Source organism: Leopardus geoffroyi, chromosome C1 (genome assembly GCF_018350155.1).
Source record: "Leopardus geoffroyi isolate Oge1 chromosome C1, O.geoffroyi_Oge1_pat1.0, whole genome shotgun sequence".
Lineage (NCBI taxonomy): Eukaryota > Metazoa > Chordata > Mammalia > Carnivora > Felidae > Leopardus > Leopardus geoffroyi.
The window spans coordinates 112,318,753-112,332,018 of NC_059328.1; the positions used below are offsets into that span (position 1 = coordinate 112,318,753).

At 43.7% G+C, this 13,266-nt stretch overlaps 1 long non-coding RNA gene across 1 annotated transcript; it reads right to left on the bottom strand.

Moving 5' to 3' along the window:
• Nucleotides 1-329: 329 nt before the first annotated feature.
• On the bottom strand, nt 330-12,852 carry LOC123598771. The gene is made up of 3 exons (XR_006712776.1): nt 9,808-12,852; nt 681-9,565; nt 330-448 (listed from the first exon to the last, which is right to left on the bottom strand). It is a non-coding gene; the product is annotated as an uncharacterized LOC123598771 (long non-coding RNA).
• Nucleotides 12,853-13,266: the final 414 nt, after the last annotated feature.

A 13,266-nucleotide genomic window follows, 5' to 3' on the forward strand; every position in this document is an offset into this window, starting at 1 on the left:
TCCTTTGCCTCAGGAGACACATCTAGAAAGAAGTTGTTACTGTTGATGTCTAAGAAGTTATGGCCTTTTTCTCTTCCAGGATTTTTATAGTTTCCTGTCTCACACTTAGATCTTTAATTCATTCTGAATTTATTTTTGTGTATGGTGTAAGAAAGTGGTCCGGTTTCATTCTTTTGTATGTTTCTGACCAGTTTTCCTAACACCGTTGTTGAAGAGACTATCTTTTTCCCATTGAATATTCTTTCCTGCTTTGTCGAAGATTAAGTTGTGGGTTCATTTCTGGGTTTCTACTCTGTTCCTTTGATCTATGTATCTATTTTTGTGCCAGTACCATACTGTTTTGATTATTTTTCAGTTATTTTTGCTTTCATCTTTAGTATACTCTTCCTTTCATTTTCTTTAGGTATGTTTTATTGTTCTTTTTAAGTCATATGTTTAGCTCATTAACCTTTCTTGTTCTTTTTTTTTTTTTTTAATTTTTTTTTCAACGTTTATTTATTTTTGGGACAGAGAGAGACAGAGCATGAACGGGGGAGGGGCAGAGAGAGAGGGAGACACAGAATTGGAAACAGGCTCCAGGCTCTGAGCCATCAGCCCAGAGCCCGACTTGGGGCTCGAACTCGCGGACCGCGAGATCGTGACCTGGCTGAAGTCGGACGCTTAACCCACTGCGCCCCAACCTTTCTTGTTCTTAATATGAGTATTTAAGGTGATAGATTTCTATCTATATATCAAATTAGCATTCCATTACATGTTGATGTGCATTCTTCTACATTCTTCCAGTTTGAAATGTTTTCTAGTATCCATTATGATTTCTTATTTGATCCTTGCTATTCAGAAGTATGTTGTTGAATTTACATCCAGTAATTGTCTTTATTATTCATTTCTAATTTAATTACATTGTGGTCAGAGAATGTAGTTTGAAGATACCAGGATACCAATTCTTTACAAGTATTTGAGACATTTTTGTTTGTTTGTTTTGGTCTTAATGCCTGGACAAGTTTGTAAATATTCCATGTACACTTGAATAGAATGTGCATTTCAAAACTGTTGAATGTTATGAATATTAATTGTCTATCTATTTATCTATCTCTCTATCTCTCTATCTATCTATCATCTATCTAATCTCGGTTATGTCAAGATTGGTGTGCTTTTCAGATCTTTTATGTCTCTATTTTTTGTTTTTTTGTTTTATTTTTTGCTTGCTTAATCTAGCTATTCCCAAGACAGTTGTGTCAATATCTCCTAAAATAATGCTGGATTTGTCTATGTTTTCTTGCAGTTCTGTCAACTTGTTTTATATATTTAGAGACCATATTTTTAGATGCATACAAGTTTCTAAGTATTTTATTGGTTTTGGGGGAAATCAGTTATTTAAATGGTTAGATTTTTTTTGTCCTGTTTTACTTTCATCTTGTGTGTTGTTTATAGCTGTTTTTACTTTTCTATTTTGACAATCTTTTTTTTAATGGAGACCTTAATAAATTTACATTTTTATATTTCTGACAGAATAAGATTGATTTCCAATAACCTCCTTTTTGCTTTCTCTCTAATCTTTTCTGTTTTTCTTGCCTTCTTTTGAATTGATTGCTTATTTTTTCTCATTCCATATTTTGCTTACAATTTGGAATTTATACATTTTTATGTAATGTTATTTAATATGCATATTTAACTTATGAGTCAAAATTTAGTTAATATCTTTGTAATTTTCTTAAACAATAAAACCTCAAGAACATTTTAATTTTAACTTCCCTTTCTAAATATAGGGTTGATGTTCAGTATTTTAGTCATACCATATTTCTAATCTCACAAGACATTATTATTATTGTTTTATAAAGTCTGAATTTGTTTAGATTTACTTATATATTTGCCACATATTTTGCTTATTATTTTATTTTGCATCTTATACTTTCCATCTGGAATTCTGTTCTCTACCTGAATTATTTTAGAATGTCCTTTAGTGAGAGTTTCTTGTTCATCTGAAAATGTCTTTCTTTCATCATGTTCTTGAAGAGTAGTTTTGATAAGTATCCAATTTTGACAGTTTTCTCTACTTTCTCTTTGAAAGTATTATTTCAGTTTTCAAGGCTGCTTTTTTTTTTCTGTTGAGAAGTTATCTGTCAAAATAATTGCTGATACTTTTGAATTTAATCTTTATTTTTTCTATCATTATTTCAAATATAGTCTTGTTGTCTTCATTGTTTAGCCATTTTGCTATGATTTGCCTAGTTGTGGGCTCCTTGTATTTTCCTACTTGAGAATCTTTAAGATTTCTATATTCTGAAGATTGGTGTCTTTTAATAATTCTAAAAATATGTCTCCTTCAGTTTCTCTCTTCTCTTTCTAGAAATCTGACTAGATGTATTTTAGATATCCTTCCTGAATGCTTTATATATATTTCATCTCTTAAAACTTCTTTTCCCATCTTATTGTTCACATTCTTCATTTCTTGGATAGTTTCTACTCAGTGTATTGTAGGTAATTCATTGCTTTCTGATTTTCTTTGTTGTTAAGACACTTTCCATTAGCTCAATTGTTATTCTGTTGGAGGGGTTCTCTATCCCCATGTTCTCTGTGGTTTTACTAGGATGTGTCAAGGTGTGAGCTTACTTTTGTTCATGCTTCTTGGTTCTCCGAGGGCCAGTTTTCTCTGAAAGTCAGACTTTCTAAACTCTGGGTCTCCCTTTCCAGGTGAATACTTTTACTTCTTACCACCCAGCCAGAACCATCTCTGAGCCAGCAAGCTGGTGCCTCTCTACGTATCTATTCCTTTTCTGACCCCACAGAAATAAATACCTTCCTTACTTTTGAGGCTGCTTTCTCTCTTTTGGGCTTTATTCAAACTACGATATTATGCACCTAAAGAGGGAATTTATTTACACCATCTTGACTGGAGCCATTCAGTCAGCCATTATGTACTAAAAGTACATAAAAATAACATTAAAAATACATTAAATGTACTTTCGTTGCTTCATGATTTTAGGGCCTTCATTTGCTTTGTCATTTAATCTGAAAATGGGATACAGGCTAATATGCTATAGGTATTTTTGTATTGGTGGATGCTAATGTATTAATCACTGAATATTAAGAAATACCCAGGGAAATATGGTGAGGCACCCAGGGAACATATTTGTGTGCTATTAAGTTCTTTTCTGAAGAGAACATATTCTTCTCAATTAGGGATTTTAAGAAGTAGTGGGAATTTCCATGACTTTGGCCTGTGGAAGGAGAAGAGTCCTTCTAGCCCATCTGTCATGACACTAAAGGTGGTGTTTTTAAATTTCAAAACTGATTAAGCCTCCTCCTGTCTAGAGTCCTCCAGAGTGTCCCAATGATTATTGAGTGAAATGCATACTTCATAGCTTGGCCCTCAAGGCTGTTGTTGAACATTCTTCTAGCACTTTAGGCATACCAGACCCATATCTGTCTGTCATCCACCTCTTTTCAAGATTCTCTTTTGTTAATTCAAATGATGGTAACTCAGTAATTCCTACTTATTTTTTCAGACTGACAAGCAGAATTCTTCTCCCAGGGACCTTTGCTTGACTGATCCCTCTCTTCTCTTCTATCCCTTCTCCTTCCTTCCCCTTGCTTCTCTCCCACATCCCACTGTCTCCTGGGTCACATACGGAAACATCCTGTGGTCTCCTCTGTCTCTGTATTTAGCAAGATGTATTGAAGTTTTTGAGTTCCTTTCTATCACTATTGGTCTTTGTGACCTCCCTCATTCATCTCCGTAGACCAAATGTCCATATAAGAGCAGGCCACAGAAGGTTCTTTGTACATGCTCTGTGACTCAAAATGAAGGCCTGTTCTACTATGGTGTACAAGTGCTGCTGTGCTCTCTCAGGGCCTCAGATTTGCTTTGCCATGGCCGATGAACAAAGCTCCCCAGCTTGCCTCTTGCTCAACACCATCCTCAGGGTTTTCCGTTATTCTAAGAACTGAGGGTCTGCATCCAGGTAGGATATTTCTGGAAGGCAGTACCTTTCCCTCTTCTAGTGCCCCATCCCACGCAGACATCCTGGGGGAAGCAGGGCTACCCTGAAGGAACATATACCTTGTGGGGTGTCTCTGAGAATCTATTTGCCTAGCCTCTGGGAGTCTGCTTGGGAAAACACTTACATCAGTTGGAATAAATGCTAGTTCAGGGGCTAGAGATGCTGGCTTGGTTGGGTCAGGGTTGCAGATGAGACCACTCTCCTCATGCCAGACAGAAAGAGTATCTAGACACTCTTAGATCAATTCTCCTGCAGGCACACAATCATCAGGCTCCCAGAAACTCAGTGCAGCCCTTTCATTTCAGAATCAGCCCTTTATGAGAAACTGTGTGCTGATTAAGTTCATGGGCTGAAGGCTGGGTTCAAATCCTGGCTCTCTGCCATGTCATGTCATGCAATCTGGATGACCTCCGAGTGTCCCTGTGTCTCAGTTTCCTCATCTGTAAAAGGGGTTCCTACCTCAAAGAACTGCTGTGAGAGTTAAGTGAGTCAGTAGATCACAATGGGTACACAGTCAGTGATTAGTAAGCTTATAAATGTTTGTCATAGCTCAGTTCCAAGGCATTGTATTGTATCTGACAAGCCTGTACCCTACGTCTCCTTGGTGTCCCCATCTGTTCAGTGAGAGAGCTGGGCTGTATAACCTCATCCGTGCCTTCTAGCAGCAAGGGCCCCCATTGTCTTCTGTCTTGCCACCTCGGTGCGCAGTGCTTCCAAACATGGATGGTGTGTTCGTGGAATAGTGTGGCTGGGCATAGGTCTAAATCAACTTTCACAAGGTCTTGTTTGTGGTTTGGGCAATACTCCTGCCCTGTTTCTCTGTTTGGCTCTACAGACCACCTCTCCTGGGTAGATAACCTTCACTGAGGGAATTCACATAGGGATTTGCCCGGGGCTTAGGGAGGAAGGTGGGCTGTAGAATACTCTGCATTTTACAGCAGAGCTGATTCTTGACTGATGCTCATTTAATTTATACTACTTTTTTATCCTGATTATATAATTTTCGTAGAAGACTTGGAAATGTACTTGATAGGAAAGAAATAGCAGAAAATGATGACTCATACCTGTAACTGCCTGCAGCAGAACCTCTGCTTGTCCAGAGGAGCCAAAGTCCTCTGCAGTCACTGAGACAGAGAGGTAGACTTCCGGTTTGCAGTCTCTCTGTGTGGACTCATGATGTGACAGTGTGGAGCCCTTGACAAGAGACACAGCAGGGTGAGGGAGCCCACGAAGGTACCGAACCCCGAGGGCGAAGACTGAACAGGCCTCAGTGAAGCTCTGGTCTCCACCTCCAAAGGACGAGGAGTCTCAGAAAAGCTTCCTTGATTCTTGTGGAAACTTCTCTTAATGGTCTTAGCACCTGGAGTGGTTACTGTTACCATGCAGGTGGGCTTTCCTCTCTTTTCTGTGCCTTTTTAGCATGACTGAGTTTGCACAGGGCAGGGTGGGGGGTGTATCATGTATTTTGATGTGTTCCCCTTAACATTATATCACAAGCATTTCTTGAACTTATTAACAATTCTCTGTAACATCATCTTATTGCTTCAGAATATCTAATTGCAAGTTCACATCATAATTTTCTTAACATTCTCCTAATGATAAACACTTAAGCAGTTTTATATTTCCCTTACTGTAAATAGAGCGATTAAAGATGCTTTTTAACTGAAATCTTGGTCTGCATTTCAAGATAGTTTCTCAGGATAGACTTCTAGAGATAGAATTTCAGGGTCAAAGAAGGTGAACATTTATGAGATTCTTGGCACACTGCCAAAGGGACTGCCAAGTCTACTCCTTCCAGTGTGGGCCCTTTGTACCCTTAGTGGCTTTGAGTAAGCTTCTTTTAGATAATCTCTGCCTTAATTAATAAAATAAAATGCATATACATATTTCTTTGATTTGCAACTCAGCGGCACATTTTTTCCTCTTAGAATCATTTTTCAATGGCAGGTGATTAATAATAAGTGGGATAAACAAGTTAGAAAACTTCCTTCTACCTCCCTTGGGGGGAGCTGCTGTTGGCTGCCAAGAATTCCAGTTCAGCTTGGCTGTTGAAACTCTCCAGCTTTGTTATTTTGAAAATTGAATATGTCTGTGTGTAGGTGGGGGGACCCTCCATATGTTTTGCATGGTACGTTTCAACAGGGTATTGGCAAGGACAGGAGGACCGGTGGTGGAGGCTTTCCACCCGTCACACATTAGCAACGCTGTCTCAGCACTGGCTATGCCTACTCCTAATAGTTTCATGAAGCGGGGAGGCTAGGGCTTTTTATTCCCTTTTTACTGATGAGAAAATGAAGACTCAAAGAGGGGAGCCTCCTGATTCGGCTCCACGTCAACTCCCAGGAACCAGCTTATCTTCTTTAGATGGTGGCAAGATGACAGCAAGGTCACTTCCAGTCTGGCTCAGGCTGCCAGGAGCGAGGTGTGGGGAAGATGGTGAAGCCCAGCCTGGTTCCAGTGGGAGAACGACACAATCAGTCAACAATGACTGCCAGGGACACAAGGAGCGGGAGGGCTTCACAGGTGCTCACTTCTGCCCAGTTACCCAGTGGTGCCCAGCTGCCAGTTTTGCTCAGGTATCAGTATTGCATATATGTTTGTATTGCACAGGTGCTGGGCGTTGCCCAGAGGCTGGTATATGCATAGCTACTAGTATGGCACAGGTGCTGGTATTCACAAAATATGTGGAGCCTGCCCCCTTTGGCAGCTCCAAGACCCCATTTCTCCTCTCCAAGGGAAATTAGAAGGTTGGACATAAGTATGCAGATTGGTTTCCGTGGCCTTGTCTGGCACATGTGCAGCTATTTTGCTGGACTTCAAGGCACAGCCTCTTTTCTGTATCATAGTCCTCTGTGCGCTAGGACAAGGTTCTGACCTGAGAAAGGCTTCAGAGCTGAACCTTTGCAAAGTAATTAAGTCAGAAATGTCTTCCTTCTCTGCCCTCCCGTTTCTATCCCACCATGCACCGCGCAAACACGCCTCAGCTCCCCATTCTGCTCTCCCACCTCCAGGCTCTCATGCCCTATACCTCTGGTCAGAGACAGGATGTGCAGAGGCTTACCCACCATTTCTCCCGTGCCTGGAAGGATGTGTGTGGCAGAAGGCTTTGCGACTTTTCATCCTAAAGAATAAAACTTGAGTAGTAGAATTTCTGACTTCCTTGGGGTGGGAAGTTTGGGTAGAATGCCTTCCCTGGGCATCTCAAGTGCTCTATGGGCAGGCTTTAAGAGGTAGCCCCTCTGAATCCTTTGTTTTGATTTCCCCTCTGGGGTTCTAGTCAAGTATCTTTTGTCCCAGAGGAGGTGCAGATGTGACTGTAGGATGCCAGAAGACCTTGATTCATTCTTTGTAGATTTTAGTGACAATGGCTGATGAACAGTCTGCATCTACAAACCCAATAAATCTGGTATGAACTTCCGCTCCAGGGGCTGTAGTTTTCTGTGTGCATGGCACGCCATAACCAATACAGAGTCAGGTGAATTCACAACTGTGTCAAAAGAGAATTTTGCTTTGATCCTAAGGGATCTGTTACAAGGTGCTTTTCCTTATCCAGGCCTCAACAATTTCTAAGCCATCTTTCTCCCCAGGCCTCTAATTCATCTTCACCTCTGGCTACCAATGTAATGTGCAAATCAGACTACATCTACACCCCATTTCCTCCTGTAAACCCCTCCAAGGGCTCTCCATCACCTACAAGACGACATCCAGGCTCCACAGTATGATGGCCAGACCCCTCATTACTTGGTTCTTTGCAGTCCCTGGGTCCAGCCTCATCCTTCACTTCTGCGCAGACCACATGCTCCAGAAGAACATGGCACTGGCAGTTTCTGGACTCACCTTTATTTCTTTGCATTTCTGACCCCTGTGACTGGCTGATTCCTTCAGAACTAGGCTTAGAGTTCCTCCTCCAAGAAGGCTTCCCTGGCCTCCATTAGGCTCTTCATTTTTCTTCCAGTGTGGACCCCGTGCAACCTGAGCAGTTTTAACATATTTCCTGTTGTGATGAGTGTCCTCCAGGCAGTGGCAGTGACTTGCTCGCCCTAAGTCCCTGGCATGGTGCCTACTGTGTGGTATAAACTCAGGGGACATTTGGGGACTGAATGAAGGTATGTCACTGCTTGGATGCTGAGTTCTGGATGCTCACCATCATTTTGTCTTAATGTCTCCACTTGTCACCCTTAGAGGACAATGTCCGACAAGCAGCGGCTGTGACCTAAATGATCCTGCCCCAGAGGAAGGGGTGCCCTGCCCTTGGGGCATCCAAGGGAGCCCCCAGAGTGTTGTATCTTTGGAGAGCTGAATGTAGAACACTTTCCTACTCTTTGACTTGGGGGGAAAAGAAGAACGATTTCAGCTATCTGAAAAATAAAAGGTGGCCAAAGTGTTTGGTTTAAAGTTAAAGATTGGGTGGGGGGTTTGCTTATCTTAAGCATCCTCTGAGATCTACAATGTTGGTAAGAGAGACCTCTTGATCACTGGGTGACCTTAGAAATAGAAGCTGGAGAATTCTATTGAGTCTCATTTTCAGGGCTCTGGATTTATGAGTTCACCCATGAACTGAGACATTCCCACAGTATATACCTCTATTTGTTCCTGTGACAGCAAACTAATAAAACCCACAAAACCTGAAGCTACATCTCTCAGGGATTAGCAGAAGGATGGAGAAAAGTTTTCCCCTTGAAACTCCCCCACATGCCTTAGGAAGCAGAATATGCTTTTTGGTTGGCTGGTGACAAGGTGGGGATATTTCAATGGGCTCCGAGCCCAGCTACTTAGCACATTGTTAGAATTTAATGTATGTACACGGTTATTCGGTAAGTACCGAACACTCATGGGCCACCAAGTACTGTTAGGCAGTGCCTATCTTGTTGGGGTAAAAATGTTCTGTGGGTCTCTCAAATTTCTCACATCTTGTGAGGCATGACCTGGCTGTTCTGGACTATCTTTTCAAGGAAGTTTGCATAGCAAACAGCTTTGGAAGACTGAGCTAGTACCTTCTTCCAGATCAGAGGGGCAGACGTGCTTACTGCCCATCAGAAGAGACTCTGGTTCTCTTAGTTCAGGGTTCTTCTTCTGGAATTCAACCTACCATGTGGACAAGTATCCATTGGGGACCACCCTCATTGTCCACCTGGGGCTAGGGAACAGGAAGTGCCCACACAAATATGCCAATGTCTATGCCCTTGCTGTGAGTAAGAAAGCCCTCTGCCCTGTGTCTTCTGTCAGCACCCATGGAACTCTTACAGCCTTGGCTTACCTCACAAGCAGGTAAAATCTCAGTGCCCTCACAGTTCCTGACAAGCTTATATCCTTATTGAATTTCACATTCAAAACACCATAAATTAAAATAGTTTAATCTTCATTTTGTGGATTAGAACTGAATCAGAGAAGTTAACTCTTCCTAGGTCACAGAGGTGGTTAGTGCTAGTGGGGAGGTTTTTGTTCAACTCTGTCCAATTCCAGAACCACAACTTTCCATAACATGTTGACATGATCGCAGATGTTCAAGTGCCTGTAGTTCTATTTGTGGCACAGCTCCTTCCCCCTCCCCCAAACCCCTTGACCTTTTTTTTTTTTTTTTTTTTTTTTTGAACGTTTATTCATTTTTTTGGGGACAGAGAGAGACAGAGCATGAACGGGGGAGGGGCAGAGAGAGAGGGAGACACAGAATCGGAAACAGGCTCCAGGCTCTGAGCCATCAGCCCAGAGCCCGACGCGGGGCTCGAACTCACGGACCGCGAGATCATGACCTGGCTGAAGTCGGACGCTTAACCGACTGCGCCACCCAGGCGCCCCACCCCTTGACCTTTGAGGCATCTCTGTTGCTATGATGATAAGAAAGCTCAGGTGAGAAATGGAAAACAATTAAACAGCATCTCTTCCAAAGGAACATAAACAAGATAAAACCATCAGGAATTGCTTCCATTGAAGAAGTTTTTCTCTTATGTTTATGTAACAGTTGGCTTGCAGCTCAGACCTACTGTCCTTTCTTCTGGTGAGTGGATTGGATCCATTTCCCAATGAGCAGGATGGGCTGAGTCATGTGAATTTCAGATGGGGCAATGGGGTGGCCGGAGTAATGGGCTACTACTCCAGGATGACAGAATGACCTTGTACATTTCCACAATGCATTTTCATCCTGTTTAATTTGATCATTGCCTTATCTTTATGATAGAGAATGACCTGTTTTTCCGGTGGCTTCCTGTGGCCTGTGACACAAAGCCCCATTTCTTAGCTGGGGCTTAAGACCCTCCGTGGTCCAGCCCTAGTCTCCTGCGTGGCCAACACAACCTTCCCTTCTCCTCTGAAGGCTTCCTAATCCATCCCATGCCTCAGGTGGAACCGGCCTGTCCTTCCTTTGTGTTCCACATTTGTCTGTTTCCCTTCTCTCACAGAATCTGTGACACTTTGGAGCTATCTACACTGATATGTTTATCTTTCCCACCAAGCCATGAGCTCTTGAAACAGGGCTGCTCATATTTGTGGCTTGCAGCTAAAGACTCAGAAACACTCACACACACACACACACACACACACACACGATCTATCTCTGTATCTGAAATTTTACCATTACTCTTATTTTGGGGTTAAGCACTTTTTAAAAGCACAAAACATCCAAGGAGGATTAGTACAGATGTTTTATGGATATTCTGACAAGATGTAATCTACCCAATCATTTTCCTCTTTGATAAGAGTGACCTGGATGGCAAGATTCTTGGGTGCTAGCACATGAATCAAGTGTGATCAACCTGAAAACACTTGCTGTCTTTATCTTGCTAATCATCCTGCAGAGCACCAACAGCCCAGGACTCTAGGGCTGCCTCTGTCCCAGGCCGGCCCTTGACAGGGATGGGGATGTTAGTGTAAGAGCCCAGGTCATTGCTGCCACAGAGCCCTGGCCTGGAGTGCTCTGACCCCAGCATTGGGTCATTCCAGTGTCCCTGAGTCCTGGTGCCACCTGCTCTGTTCCCAGAAAGAGTCCTCGCTGATTCACCTCAGCCTACAGAAGGAAGGAGTCTCTTCTCTCCAGCCTGCTGGTCAGACAGGCCTGGGCTCAAATGCTCCCATGGCCTTTAGGTGCTGTGTCATCTCCAGCAAGCCCTCCAAGCTTCCTGAGGCTCAGTTTCTGCAGGTGTGAAGGGTGAATGAGGCCACTTGTTTGCGAGGATTGTGGTGAGGCTAAGAGGAACATGCATGGGGAAGGGGGCATTGCATAGAGTGTGCTAGCTCCCCTTCCCTCTTCTTCCAGCCCTCCTTCTCTCCACCTCTCCTGTTTTATCTGCCCTTTCGGCCTTTTCTCTCCACTTCCTTCCTCCTTAATGGCTTTTGGAGAATGGGCGCATGCATAGGAGTGCACACTCGCCCCAATCCACATTTGTTGCAGACATGCTACACGGTGACTCTACGCATCGCTGGGGGAGGGATAAAAGATAAGGAAAGTGCAGTCCCTTACCAGAGGGAGCACCATTATTTGCACACCAGTGTGCACTGGATGCCCATGGGGGGTGTGCATGTGCATGCTCATTGGTAGGATGCTCTCGCTCACCTCTACAGTTAGCCTGTGACAGCTCCCTTCTGGGGACATTTGGATAGGCCACCTTGGATGACCCAGCCTGGCAATATCCATGTCACCTCTGCATCTGATTCTGGTTGGGACTGAGGGCTGGGAGTAGGCTATGCTTCAGTACGGTTTTCCAGGACATTCGGTGGACATGGAGGGCAAGCACCAGGGGAGGGAGGGACTGGTTCTCAGAGAGCAGTGAGTAGGGGGTCCCCGGGGCTGCTGCAGAAAGAGTGGGGAAGAGCCACCAGCATCTTTTTCCAGCACAGACACCAGTGGCAGCATCAGGGGGCCCAGGTCCTTTGGGCTGACCCTCTTCCTGGAGACTTTTGTAAAGCAAGGCATGCCTGCATGTGGATTCTGGGTGCCTCCTCTGTGCCCACTGGGCAGTGATGAGTGCTCATCATCCTTGAACATGAGGACATATGCCCGTATGTTCTCAAAATCCTGAAGTGATGTCACAACAGGAAGGGATGTTGGGTAGCTGGTTGGTACAGTTGTTTCCCAAATGTGTCCTGGGGACTCTTGGCCCCCAGGTTTGTAACGGGTATTCTGGGAAGCAATGGGGTGTCTGGAAAAATACATTTGGGAAATGCTGAATTCATCCCCCTATGCCCACACCCCAAGAGTCATGGCATACATTGGAACACAGGATGGCAAGAGGCCTCACATGGCTTTAGATTTGCTTAACATGTCATTTTACACATCTATTTGCACATGGAACACCCTTTTTGTTTGGGCTGTTTATCACCATTTTTCCAGGCTGGTATTTTATAGATCACACTTTGGGACACATGGATGTAGTCAAACCCTTGGTTTTACAGATGAAAAAGTGGTGGGGCAGCGAACTTGGGTTACTCCATGGAAGGTCTCACCGTTTGAAGATCACCAGTTCCTTTCCTTCTATTTCTCCCCCCTGTTCCCATGTCAACCCTATAACTTCCAGCTCTTTTTCTTGGTGGCCACTGCTGGCAGGGCTTGGATCCTGTTATCCCCTAGGGAGAGTGATGGGGGACCTTTTTGTTGACTCCCGGGCATAGATGGTGCAGCCTCAAGAAACCTGAGTTGTAGGGAGTTCAGGGAAGCCCAGGCCGCAGGCTTAAACTTGGACCTGCTGGTCTCTGTGTGACTGCTGAGTTGCGGGGAGTCTAGAAAGACACTTATGAAAGAGGATGGTTAGTAAGTTCATCTTCTCTCCCTGTTGTTCATTTTATGTTTTAAAAATGTTTGTTTGTTTATTTATTTATTTATTTATTTATTTATTTTTGAGACAGAGAGAGACAGAGCATGAGCAGAAAAGGGGCAGAGAGAGACACACAGCATCTGAAGCAGACTCCAGGCTCTGAGCTGTCAGCGCAGAGCCCAATGTGGGGCTTGAACTCACAAACTGTGAGATCATGACCTGAGCCGAAGTTGGATGCTTAACTGACTAAGCCATCCAAGTGCCCCATAAAATGTTTATTTATTTTTGAGGGAGAGAGAGAGAGAGAGAGAGAGAGAGAGGAGGGGGGGCAAAGAGAGAGAGGGACAGAAGTTCTGAAGCAGGCTCCACACCTACAGCAGTGAGCCTGACATGGGGCTCGAACTCATGAGCTATGAGATCCTGACCTGAGCTGAAATTGGACGCTCAACTGACTGAACCACCCAGATGTCCCCATCAGTTTAAGTGACAGTTACTCCTCCTCAGGAAATGTTTAGAAGTGG